Raw genomic sequence first — 15,075 nt, forward strand, 5'->3', positions numbered from 1 at the left:
ACTATACACATTACATTACAGTATATATAATGTAATATACTACATATACATATATACTACATATACATATATAGTATATATAAAAATATATTATATGTATATATATATGTGTGTGTACACATACACACCATGGTCACAAACAGGAAGACCCAAAATTATTAAGTTGTAAATTCTCTCCAAATGTATCTGTATATTCAACACAATCCCATCCAAAAATACAACAGGCTTTTTTATTTATTTATTTATTTTTTTTAAGAAATTGACGAGCTAATTCTAAAATATATATAGGAATGCAAAAGATCTAGAAGAGACAGACCAATTCTTTTCCTAAAAAAAGACAAAGAGGTCTTATACTACTTGATTGAAAAAATCACTATATACCTTCAGTAATCTACATTGTCTGGGATTGGCGAAAGGCTAGATAAAGAGTTTAGGAGTATCAAATAGAGATTCCAGAAAAGGACCAACATATGCACGGCCATATGATTTTCAAAGGTACCAAAACAATTCAGTAGGGGAAAATGATAGCCTTTTCAACAAAAGGAGCTGGAATGACTGGTTATCCTACAAGGTAAAAATAATATTGACCTATAATTCCAGCACATACAAAAATTAAATCAAAGTGAACTATAGACCCAAATGTAAAAGAACTATAGACCCAAATGTGCAAATTCCTAAAGAAAATAGAAATATCTTTGCCACCCTGGGGTAGGCAAAGATTTTTAAGATAGGCAATAAGAAGTACAAACTAAAAACAGATTTCATAGACTAACTCAATATACACGAAATCTGATACTGGTGTGTGTTTGTGGCTTAAATTATTGCAGTGGTTGTTTTCCACATCCTAGTGGAAAGCTCAGATAAAAATGCAAAATGACAGATATAGTGCTAAGGGAAAAGTAAAGTAGCAAATATGTATAAACCATAAAAAATAAGGTTCTATTTGAATGAAACTTTTTTATTACAAAGAAATAGTTCAAAGTAAAATCGCCTCATTTTACTCTTCTGATATCATTCTGAGGTCAGAAGATTCTTTTTCTAGAAAACAGGTAGCATCTCCCCTATATTCCCTTCACTCCAATATGAAGCAAAAATTTAAAAAATTCAAATTGATTCTCACAATATCACCTCAGGTACTGTTTTGTATCTTTGCAATTTTCCTAGAAACTAAATGTTTTTGAATAGCATTAAAATTATATGACACACTTTTCATATTTATTAAACCTTTAAGAATAAAAACTATATAGTCCTTGGGAATAATGTTACTCAAATATTTCTCTGCAAACTTCAGGAGTCCAGTGTACATTGATAAGAGTAACAATGTGAAGCAAAGCTATTTCTAGGAAATAACAGATAAGCAAATTAGGAAAACACAGTGAAAAAAGAGACTAAACAGTGAATTGGGATACGATTAAAGAAAACTGAATTTACTGATCATAATCTATATATTCTGCTTTACCAGCTCAATATGAAAATGTCCAAATTTTTAAAACTTACTTTGTGATCATTTTAGATTCACAAAAGTTTAGAAAGTAGTAGAGATTATATACCAAGAAGATCCTTCAATCAGTTTCTCATTATGTTAACAATTTACTTAACCATAGAATATCAAAACTAAGAAATTAACTTTGGTATAATCCTTTTAACTAATATACTAAACATATTCATGTTTTATATATTTTTTCTCTAATGTCTTTTTTATGCTCCAGGATCCAATTCAAGATCCCACACAGCGTTTAAGTTCTCAGGTTTCTTTAGTCTCCTCCTATCTGTGATTTCCCCAGTCCTTTCTTGTCTTTCATGTTACTTCGCAAGTGTCCTGTTCAGTTATTTTTTAGAATGTCCTTCATTTTAGAGTGTCTGATATTTTCTAAGAATAGACTCAGCTTTTGCATTATTGAGAAGAATCATACAGAGGTGCCGTGTCCTTCTCAGTGCATCATACCAGGAAGTACATGAGGTTGATATGTATTACTGGTATAACCTTGATAACTTGGTTGAAGTGCTGTTTGCCAAGACTTTAGTCTATAGTTACTATTTCCCTTTTTTAGTTACTAAATACAACTTAGAGGGAGGACAGACTATGCAAATGTTTTGTGCCTGTTTCTTTTAGACCTGCTAGTTCTAGCATGCGTCATCCAATCTTTCCTGTGCCAATGATGTGTTCCTCAAATGTTAGAGAAATGACTGAAAATGAGGAATATTTATTGGGAGAACATATTTTCTTGTAGGAGAGATCTCTTGGTTTCTTTTAAAGTATGCTGTGAAGGAAAGCTTTCACTGCGACATTAATACCAGTTTTGTCTTGGTCAAATTCAAACCTACTTCAGGCAAATTCTACTTCTATAACTTCAAATGCTCTTTGCCAGAGGACTAGGTATTTATTCAGCTTTTGCTGCAGAACTTGACAATTGCATAGAAGAGATGCTAAAATTTGTTCAACATCATCCCTGTGCTGCATATATTGTATGTATTATTTAATTTAATCATCAAGATAATTTTACAAAGAAGATACTATTATTGTCATTCAGATAAGGTGAAACTACGACTTAAGGTGGGGAATAAGTTTTCCAATATTACAGACAAAGGAATGGAGCTTAGTATAAAATCCATGTATGCCTTTCCCCAAAGGCCGAGTTTTTCAACAGCTTATAAGTCCTCTAAAGAAGAAATCTAAACAGAAACAAAACTAGTAAAATAGTGACAAATATAAACTGGATAACCACATAGGAAAACAGAGTGTGTCTGGATGTGTACTTGACTTGAAAGTACATTGTGCTCTATAAATAAAACTGTGAAAATAAATCATGCTTATTTGAGGCACTATAACAATAGACAATGAAAGAAAAACAGAAAATAGAATATGCAGTGCAAAAACACACTCTGGCTCCTGAATTCATCATATTCACGATAACAGTTCTCTCAAATGCCAAGAAAACTATTCTCAGTGCATACATGTAACATTTATGCCCAAACAGCAGGAACCCATCTAATGCTAAAACAGTAGCAGCAGGGGCATTTGCAGCAACCGTATCCTTCCAGGCTGAGAATGCAACTGAGCTACCAGGAAAGAAAACATGCTTTAGTGACGTAAGGAAGCTAGAAAGCTAGCCTAAGGACAAAATTGAGGGTGGGGTGGGGTGGGGTGGGGAACTACCAGAAGAATAAGAATCCTACACAATGTGGGCCATCAGGAACTGGAATCTTTTATTTAAAAAAAAAAAAAAAAAGGCATGACATTAGCAATAAATCATAGTTTCCTGTTCATTCACATTGATTTACAATAAAAGATGTGAGGAATTAAGAAAAAATGATCAATTAGTACTTATTTTTCAAATTAGAACTTTTAAGCCAATAGGGAGTTTTATTACACCAAACAGGTGGTACAAAATAGTACAAAATAACTGTTTGAGAGGGAAATAACTGAAATGATAACATTAATTTTACTTTTATTTTGTTTAATAGGCTATTTAAAAATTTCGGTTGGAAACTTCACATGGAAAGTGCTCTCCTTTTATTTGTAAAATATGTACCTTAAAAAAATTTGGATCTAGGAAACATAAAATAAGGTACCTAATAAAAGTGATAGTAATATATGCCTTAGTAAATCATATATAATGTTTGTATTTTGTTTTCTTTATATAATGCGATTCCCATCAATTTCTGAGTAATTGATTATACATTATCTTTTATGACTTTTTAAAAATGCCATTCAATTCTTTTCTACATACATATTACTTATTTAACTGAATTAAACACATAGAACACTAAAAGAGATAATCTAAAATGCTGTAATTTACCATAGCATTTCTAGCCCTAAATAAAAGATCTTAGTCCTAGAGATTGAATGATAAAATTGTGAAAACCATATAAATATATAAAGTCAAAGCTTCAGGGGTGGAGGCAGAGAAGGAGAGAAATGAAATTCATCTTCTGCCCTTTTTATTGCCCTTCCCTTTTTAAATTCTTAATTTTAGGTCAATACTTAATAAACTGTTTTTATTCAACTTTCAAATATATATTGTAGTGCCAATAAAAGAGGAATGTGGGAGATAGCTAATGGGTATTTGAGAGGGGCTAAACTTCAGTTTCTTAGTAGCCCCTGCTGCTGTGAGTTCAATTTTCTTTGAGGTAACACCTTATTAATTTACATTTAATATTTATCAATAATAATGGAAGTCCAAATGGATAATAGGAAATTCTTAGAGAACAGATAAGAATAAGTATCTGCTAGCCTTTTCAAGTTTTTCTGCCAAATAAGGAATTTTTCTCTAAAATATATTTACTAAGACTTTGCCAAGCTTGAAGTGTAATATGGTTTATAGTCCTTGCCTTAAAAGGAATTATAGAACAAGCTCCTTAATGAAATGATATTCATGCTAAGTAACTTTTAGAAAACCAGTTAATATCATGATCAAGGTATTTAGTATTACAAGACAATATATGTAATTCTAAAATAAGTTTCTAAGTTTTGTTATCAAAAATATTAGGAGGAAATAAAATTTTCAAAAGGATATAAGTCCCAAGACATTTGATATTCATTTCAATTTTGTTCTTTTTTTCAAGATTATTTCAAATATATGACAGAAGCCTAGGCTTCATGAATAGAATGAGCTGTAAGTACAGTATAAATAAAAATATTAATTATATCAGAATTAATAATCTTTTGGAATAGGTAGTAACAAAACCAAATAATGAAATTCAATGTCTGAAAACTGAGACTTTTGTTTTATTAATATATTTTACCAAAATATTTTGTAATAGATACCAGTGTTCTTGTTTTAAAATGAAGGATCTAAAATTAAAATAAAGTAAAATAAAATAATAAAGTAAAAATGAAAGATCTATGAAACAAAAAAATCTCAGGATTTTATTCTCAAAGCTCGAGAGTGATAAGAAAAGCTAGGAAGTCTCATTCCAAATACCTCAAATGGCATCAATGCCAAATCTATGATTCAAACCAGGAAACTCCCAGTGTCAGTACCGACCTTAGATTCTGAACAATTGAGTTTTGATTAAATCATGTTCATTATAAAACTTTATCCTGCAGCTGACAGACTTTTTGTTACTGAATGTGCAAAATAAAACATTAGCCATCTATTAAAATCATCTTTCTACTTTTTTAAGAAAGAAAATTTATTGGTTCATAGTATTTCTCCATTTTTCAGGAATAAAGAACACAAAAACTTCCATTGTTCAAGCTGACTGGATTGCCAGATAGGAGCCTCATCAGTCACTGAATTGCCCTTGAGCGATACAGTTTACTTGTAAAGAGTCTGATTGTACCAGAAAATGCTCTTCCATTCTGGAAGTAGACGCATTTTCTCTCTATTCTATTCTCAGGCAAAAAAAAAAAAAAAAAAAGAGAGAGAGAGAGAGAAAAGGTATTTTTCTTTATTGCCTTTGTTTTCCACACACACATTCAATAAACTATTCTGTCAAAAGAAAGAGCAAAGGGCTCAATTCAATAAAAATTGCAGTGATTATGCTATGCAGTTTTGCTCCCACTACTTTATCACAATTTGCCATTCAAGTGGACACTGCTATGCTCCTGGCTTTGGAGGGCGGGGGAAGTCCATCAACTGTGCTGCAAGGTCATTTTACACCAGAAAGACTCAAGTCCGATTTGAAAATATGTCTGTGTCGACTGTCAGCAGTCCTTGCATCTTAAAACAAACTCATGACTTTGTGCGACACAAAGCAACCAAAGTGGATCATTAACAAATAACACTGATTTACCTAGATAATCTCAAAGTCTGAGTTAATCCCTGACTGTTAATGTAAGAAGCTGTTTTATCAGCACTTTCAGACCTCACAAGTACAATTCAGCTAGTTACTGCTCTTTATTACTGCTCTACCTCAAGGCCATACTAACGGTTGTGAAAAACTAGAAAGGAGCTCAAGTTTGGAAGGATGATTCAGTTGGCTTGTTATGTATACAGAATTGAAAGGGATTAAAGGGTCTCTACCTTCCATGATGATCTAGGTCTTTCAATTGGGCTATTTTGCTGGAAACCACTTCAAAATTGATTCAATATTAACATAGTAGATTTCTACAAACATCTTTATGCATGTGCTACTATTTGCAGCATGCTTGCAGCTGTTAGAGTTCACTCTAAAGATTGTTAAGCTTCTTTACATTCTTTTTATTTATACTAAGTTCACCAATATCTAACATGCATTTTACACTTACAGCACATCTCAATTCCGACTAGCCATATTTCAAGTGCTGAATAGCCACATGTGGCTAACTGCTACTATATAGAGTAGAGAGCACCACTCTAGAATCTTACGGATAAAGCTAGATGTGTAAAAAATATGTATTATAAATATGCCAAGATCTCTAAAATGCTCTTGGAATTCAAAAGGTAGAAAGTATCCATCTGAAGAATCAGAGACAGCTCATGAGTACATGTAATTAGTATCTCTATCTGGCCATGATTTTAACAGATAGAGTCTAGAAAGAAAAGTGAGCACAGAAATAAAAAAGACATTGAATACACAGAATTATTGAGATTTTGGAGTCCAAGCAAAAGCTTACTACAAAAGAGATTCTGATATTTTGACCTTGTGAAAGCAGAAAAATAAGATCACCAAATAGATTGGAAATGAAAACAAAGGAAAATCGATGAAACAGGCCACATTTGACTATTTGACTACACAGTATTATATGTCATTGTGTAAACAGTAGTAATGTTAATAAAATTTTTTACTCTTTGCATATCATCAGAAGTCCATGGTTTTAAAAACACTAGAACTCACATAATATGGTACTCACTCTAATAAAATGACCCCTAATATGGTGTGTGATCCACACAAATCAACCATCAAAGTGACTGTTTCAGGATCAAAGCTTCAGCTAATTAACAGTATAAGTGAATATGTCACAAAAAAGTAGGCATTTTATGACAGCACACTGTAGTGAGAGACTTCTCTAGCACTCTTTCTATGCTATTTATTGTATGTGTAAATTTTAGATGAAATTCTCAAAAGTCTTTTTTCATCCCCTGTGTCTCAGTGAACATCCTGAAAAATTATTCCGGATAAATATGTATCTAATCTACTTTAACATCATTTTGTTTTTAACATTATCTGTCTTGTATCTCTTGACAGCAAAAAGAAAAACTGCGACCACTTTAGGAAAAAGAATATATTCAGCTTTAAAAATATTTTTGGCTATCATTTTAGTTCTTGGAATTTTAGGATTTAAAAAGCTCTAAGATTCAAATAATTGAGTTTTTCATAAAATTTATAGGATCCAATTAGAAAATAATAAATCTTCTACAAAGCTAACCTGCTTGCCTGCCATTTAGCCATGTGTATTCTATGTCAATTTTAATGATTGATCAACTAATATGTATTTGTATAAATAAAAATACTCAGACTTTTTTCTTTTTTAAGTTAGATATTTTAATAAGTGCCTTCCAGAACACAAAACAATGCTATGCCTTTCCTTTCCTCAAATTATGTATAAGGTGATGCCACTATTTTAGAGATTTCTCACTGTTATTATTTTAATTACCCAGGTCTTATTCTTAAAAACATATATACAGTAAATCAATGACCAAAAAAGGAAAATAGAAATCAAATCATACATTGATGTCTTTAGAGGGAAAACTTTTAAACACTTACAAATCAAACAGCTGTTCAAATAAATAATGTATACTGCAGCTGGCTCCTACATGGGCCCGAGTGTCCAAGAATTAGCAGATGTCCTAGTTCTATAAATGTGCTAGTAGAGGAAAGTCCAAAATTGAGACTGGAACAAACTGTAATGCAAGCCTACAAGGGAGCATTTGATTAGAGAAATAATAGATTGCATTTTATTTCCTAGAAATTTCTGTAGACGTAAAATGCCTTTTTAGTTAAAAGATATGGAAATACCCCATAGCCTCCAACTGATCTCTGCACTGATTTTTAGATAAGTTCTTAGTCTCCTACACTTGCAAGTGAGTGTGTCTTTTTTTTTTTCAATTTAGAAATATGGTAGAATCTAGAGAAACAGCAATTCAGACAATTAACATGGATATGTCTACAATAACACCTACTTAGTAACTTAATGAGGACCTGTCTGAGTCTAGAATTGCTGGTAAAATAAATGCTGAAGTGAAAAATCTCACTCCAAATATTTAATGAAAACATTAAAATATAACATGAGCCTTGTCTTCAAGAATGCCCATTTAATGGAGAAAAGATTTGAATAACCAATATTTTAACTCCAACAAGTGAAGGGTGCACTGCACACAAAGCAACAGTAGTATAGATGAGTACAGTAGTCCTCTTTATTCACGATTTCACTTTCTAGGGTTTTGGTTACCTGTGGTAAACCAAGATCTGAAAATATTAAGTGGAAAACTCCACATTAAAAAATTCTTAAGTTTTAAATCATGCACTGTTCTGAGTAATGTGATGAAATTTAAAACTGTCCTGTTCCTTCCCCCCACCGCTATCACCCCAAGAATCATCCCTTTGTCCAGCATATCCACACTGTATATGCTACCTGCCAATCACTTAGTAGCCATCTAGGTTAGCAGATTGACTATTGCAGTATCATCACATTGCTTATGTTCAAGTAACTCTCACAGTAGCCTAATGCTATAACACAATACCTGTGTCATTCACCTCATTTTATCTCGTCACGTAAGCATTGTATCATCTCACATCATCAGAGAAGAAGAGTGAATACAGTACAAGGAGATATTTTGAGAGAAACCACATTCATATAACATTACAGTTTGTTAATTTTTCTATTTTATTTTTAGTTATCATTGTTAGTCTCTTATTGTGCCTAATTTATACACTTTATCATAGGCATGTATGTATGTATGTATAGGAAAACATAATATATATAGGGTTCAGTACTATCTTTGGTTTCAGGCATTCACTGGGGATCTTGAAACATATCTTCTGCACTATTATAAGGCAATCATGAGCAAGAGAGGAGGTTAGAGAAGTTCTCGTAAAGGAGATGATTATCGAATTGGTCTGAAGTTCTGATACACATTCCCTGAGTAAGCAATACAGTGGTAGAGGAAAGTATTCTAGGCAGAAGAAATAACATGTGTAAGGACAGTTATATTTGAAGTAGCATAATAAACAGGTTTGGAATGACTGAAATACAAAGTATAGAGTGGAAGCAATAGTCAAGAGGAAGATAGGGGAAGTCATAAATGACCTTATGTACTGTATTACAAAGCTTAGACTTTATAAGCAATAGAAAGCTAAAAATTTTTTTGAGATGTGAAGGAACATGTATTGGATTTTCTACATTAGGAAGGTAAAATTCCTCCATTTTTCTGTATTGAGAATGAAATAGAGCTTGAATACACTGGAGGTATAGATTAGAAAATACTAAAGTTATCCATATAAGAAAAGATGAAGATGTGAAGCAATGCAGTGAGGACTGAGGCCATATTCTTAGTCAAAAACTGTCTATACCTCCTCAGACCCTAAATAAGAGCCAAACTCTTGGTTTGAGAATTAATTTTCTCATAAATTTTAACCAACCTTCCCTTTTAACCTATTCCTACCTATATTCCCATATCAACTTCATTTCAGTATATTGGTTCAATATTCCAAAATAAGATCTGGTCTTCCCCATCTGTGTTTCCCCTAAACTCATTTATCTTTATCCAGCAAAATTAATTACAGCTCTTCTTTGATGTCTTTCAGATTACATGTTTGAACCCTGTAATTTCTAGGACAATATCTTATACATGGTAGAGTATCAATAAATGTTTGGTTAATTTAATTGACTCTCTTGCCTGAGCAGATGAAGAAACAAACAGAAATAGTTCTTTATATTGCTTATCCAAGATAAAACAGCTAGTTCATAGCAAAGTCAGGGGTAGAATTTAATATAAGAATAAATTCTCGGACTACTTCTTTCTTGACCGTACTATGAGAATTATTTATAAACAGTCAAACTGCCTCCACCTAGATGTTCTTCTGGCATTATAAACTCAATAAAGTCATAGCCAAATTATTTGACATCTTATTTCCTACATTCTATGTTCTTGACAGTTATCAGGTAATTAAATCACCAATGACACAGTAATCTATATGTAAAACCTCAAAATCAGATTGAATTCAGCCATCTCGATCCATGACTTAGATTACTCCCCAAGTACTGTCAATTTTACCTTTGTGATGCCTCTTTGTTCCATTTTACTCTCTATAATGAACTTTTGAAATATCTTAACAATTCTCCCTACTGCCATTAAACCTCTCTTTATCCAATTTATTCTGTGTCAAAGACAAACTAATCTTTATAAAATATGTTGACCATGCCAATGCAATGGCAAAATAAAATTTCAATGCCACTGAACACTATTTTGAAGTGTTTAGCTAATAGAATTAGTCAAGAGAATTAAATATTAGAAAGTATACATTGAAAATTTTTTTCTTTGGAAATGAAATTATTGAAACGAAATAGCCAATTCTCAATAGTAATAATTTTCAAAATTATAAAATACCTGAAAACTATAACATAAAAATTTCTTTACACTGAAAATAAACTTAATAAATATGAAACATAGAATTACACCATAATGCTGAAAAATCAAAATCAGGAGAATAAAAGAGCTTAAGCGGAGATAAATTCTATTTTCTTAAAATATTATGCCATATGATTGAAAATGTTACATAATATTAATGTCTAACATTGTTTTTTTACAGCTTTTGTTTTGAAAACCAGGAAATAATTTAAAAATGAATACAGAACATATGTCAAAAAAAAGCTGAGAAATGTTTGAAAAATCAACAGTATAAAAAAACTTGTTCTACTAGTGTAGTAGTTTGCTATTGCTGTGTTACAAATTGTCACAAAATTACATGGTTAAAATAACATTCATTTTTCACCTCACAGTTCTTTAGGTCAGTAGTTCAGCACTGCATAGGTGAGTTCTCTGCTCGGTGTAACAAGACTAAAATTAAAGGGTCAGCTGCTTGCCATATCATCTAGAACTTAGGGCCTGTTAGATAATGGTGAAGGAATTAAGATTTATGTATGTTGCTACTTCTGAGAAACACTTCATCCTGTCATTTTTAACAGGGTTAGATATGGCATTGAATATGTAGCCCAGGAGGAGGCAAAATCAAGCATGGAGAAGTACATCTGGTGCTGGGATCTAGGCCACTGAATGATGGAAAGGCAAGCACACAAATAGTAGCCATGTCATTATTTCTTTATATGTTTCACATCCTTACCTTAACTCAAAAAACATTATATATCATTTAAATCAGTAGGCTTTGAGTAAGGCAGATGACTCTCTATAGTGTAGGTGGGCCTCTTTCAATCAATTGAAGCTTTTAAAGAAAAACTGACTTTATAGAGACAGGGAATTTGGCAAGCAGATTACTGCCTTTGTGCTGATATATGTAAATATAAATATAAATATAAATAAAACAACCCTCAGATCACCTTGTTCAGTGTAATAATATTAAAATATATCCCCTTTAGGGGACAGAGAAAGAGACTGCCACCGCTGTAGTTCCACTCATTTTGAAGGTAGCACTGGGTTTAGAAAACATTATTCTAAACATATAAGTTTCCTCATAACGATTTTATTTTCATGTACTCCAAGACATTTTCTGGAAAAAGTACAGTTTGTATAACTGTATTTTAGGTAATGCCTACAATTTTTTCTTAGAAAAATATGTATTTCATCTCAAATATATCTTAAAATAAATTCAGTTATGCTTACACAATATTAACAACGTATTGCAAAATTTGGTGCTGGTAGACAGTGACATTTTAAAAAGAAACTTTAATACTATGGTTTCAGATTTGAAAAACAATTGTTATTTTCACGATGTAGAAGAAAACGCACAAAAGCTGTTAAAATGAGGATGGGTCCTTATTACAGCTATCTATCTAAAAAACAAATAATCAATTGACGAATTATCTTCCATAAATTATGCCATGTAATAATTTTGTTTATTAAAAAATTACTAGCAGATGTTATTTCTACTCATGTTCAAGAAGGTATTGGTTCCTTCTCCCCAAATGGTCAAATCATCTTAGAAGGAACTATTAGTATATGAAAATTCCTTTGCAAATCTGACTAGATTCAAAAAGAATTTATCCAACCCATGAATACATTTACGCTGCAGGATATTTACACCTAATCTTTTCTTTCTTCTAATCCACACCCTTGGAATTAAAATGAGAAGCTTTTGCGCTTTAATGAATGCACAAATACAGTATCAATATTTACTTAACAATATTGTTTAAATTTCCCAGTGCAGAAAGAAAATGGCCAAACTCATTTCCACTGATATTAATGACTCAGCATAGGCTCAATTAACTCACACCAGTGCTTTTATATGCTTGATAAACACGATAGGTTGGATAATTCCATGTCTCTGCATATACGTATTTTTTTCTAATGTTCTGACAAGAAATAACGTGTTAAATTTTGCAGTTTAAAAAAATACATTTTCCAGTTTAAAAAAATAGGGAAGGTAACTTAATAGGTGTAGCATAATAGGTTTCTGAATATCATAGGTGAAAGGAAACTACGCTTGATTAAAATGATAGTTATATAAGTGCATACATTTCTGTGATTAGAATTATTAATAAAAATTTATTAAAAATGAGAATTTGTCCCTTTTTCTTTAATGTACTTGGGAAAGTATAAAATTTAGTAAGTTTGGGGTTGTTTTGTGTATTTTTTAATTATTTGCTGGCTTTCAAAAATAGCCCAAGTTTTTCTCTTCTTTTCTTCAGGATACTACTCTACCTGTATAAAGAAAATTATATTAAATCTTCCATTCTATCCATGGGGACCATACTTTTAATCTCTTTAAAAATACATGTATATATAAATTTAGGGTTTTTAAAAATGCAAAACACTGTAGAGCCACTTATAGTACACAAATTCTGGTGATTATTATGTTTCCCTTTTTTATAATAAAGAGTAAAGAGAAATTTCAAGCCAAAGACAACTAGAAGAAATGGATAAATTCCTAAAAACATACAACCTACCAAGACTGAATCATGATAAAATAGAAAATCTGAACAGATCAATAAAGAGTAAGGAGATTGAGTCAGTAATCAAATCAATTAATGTATATAGTATGTTAACAAAATAAAAGATAAAAATCATATGATAATCTCAATACATTCAGAAAAAGCACTGACAAAATTTAATGTTAAAAACTCTCAAAAAAAAGGGGTATACTGAGAATGTACTCCAAAACAATAAAAGTCATATATGACAAGCCAATAGCTAACAACATACACAACAGTGAAAAGTTGAAAGCTATTCCTCCAAGGTCAGGAGTAAGATCAGGGTGTCTACTGTCACCACATTTATTCAACTTAGTGTTAGAAGTCCTAAGCACAGCAATCAGACAAGAAATAAAAGCCATCCACATTAGAAAGTAAAAAGTAAAACCATCACTATTTGCAGATGACATTATATAAAAAGAAACCCTAAAAACTCCATCATAAAACTGTTAGAATAAACAAATTCAGTAAATTTTCAGGATACAAAATCAATATGAGAAAATTTGTTGCACTAATACTAAACTATCATAGAGAAATTTTTTAAAAAGTCCCATTTACAATTGTATCAAAAAATATAAAATAGGAGGTGAAAGACCTGTATATTAAAAACTATAAGACATTAATGAAAAAGTAGAAGTCACAAATAAATGGAAAGATACTTTGTGTTCATGTACTGGAAGAATCAATATTTTTTAAATGTCCATACTTCATAAAACAATCTACAGATTTGATGCAATCACTATGAAAATTCCAAAGGCATTTTTCACAGAAATAGAACAAAAGAATCCTAGAATTTGTGTAAAACCAAAAAAGACCCCCCCAGTAGACAAAGCAATCTTGAGAAAGAACAAATCTGGAAGCATTATGTTCCCTAACTTCAAACTATATTACAAACGTATAAGAATTAAGACAGTATGGTACTGGCATAAACAGTCACAGAGATCAATGGAACAGAATAGAGAGAACAGAAATAAACCCAGGCCTCTATGGTCAATTAATTTATGACAAAGGAGCCAAGAATAAACAATGGGGAAAGGACAGTCTCCTCAATAAATTATGTCACAAAAACTGGATAGATACGTTCAAAAGAATGGAACTAACCACTATCTTACACCATACAAAAAAACGGATTAGACTTGAACATGATATCTGAAACTGCAAAACTCCTAGAAGAAATCATAGGTGGTAATTAGATGTTGACATAGGTGTTGACAATGATTCTTTGAATCTGACATCAAAGACAAAAGCAACAAAAGCAAAAATAAACAAGTGAGACTAAACTTCTGCGAAGCAGAAGAAATCATCAACAAAACGAAAAGGCAATCTGATAAATTAGAGAAAATATTTACAAATGATATGTCTGAAAAGGGGCAAAAGAATAGACATTTTTTTCCAAAGAAAACATGCATATGGTATATGAAAAGATGCTCAACATCACTAATCATCAGGGAAATGCAAATCAAAACCACAATGAGATATCACCTCATACTGTTGTGGTGCCATCAATTCTAAGACCCACAGAGCCAATTGAGATGAATTATGAGCCTTTATTAGCCGCCAGTGACTGACACTCTACCAGCAGGATTCGAGGAGATCAGCCTTGAGTTCCCAAAAGAGGCAGCTTATAAAGCCTAGCCACACCCTAGTTAACATCAAACAAGCAAGCAAATTACAGAAGCAGAAGTTGGCCATTAGCATATCTTTGCCCAGAGCCACACCCTTAACAATACTTTTTAGAATGGCTATTATAAAAAAGACAAAAAATAACAAGTGTTGGCGAACATGTGAGAAAAGGAAAGCCTTGTGCCCTGTTGGTAGTATGTAAGTTGGTGTAGCCACTGTAGAAAACAGTGTGGAAGTTGCTAAAAAAATTAAATCTAGACTTATCATACGATCCAGTGATTCCACTTCTGGGTATTTATCCAATGAAAATGAAAACACTAACTTGAAAAGATATATGTACCCCTTTGTTCATTGCAGCATTATTTACAATAGCCAAGATGTGGAAACAATCTAAGTGTCCATCAATGGATGAATGGATAAAGAAACTGTGGTGGATATAT

Source organism: Pteropus alecto, unplaced genomic scaffold, assembly GCF_000325575.1.
Source record: "Pteropus alecto unplaced genomic scaffold, ASM32557v1 scaffold21, whole genome shotgun sequence".
Classification (NCBI taxonomy): domain Eukaryota; kingdom Metazoa; phylum Chordata; class Mammalia; order Chiroptera; family Pteropodidae; genus Pteropus; species Pteropus alecto.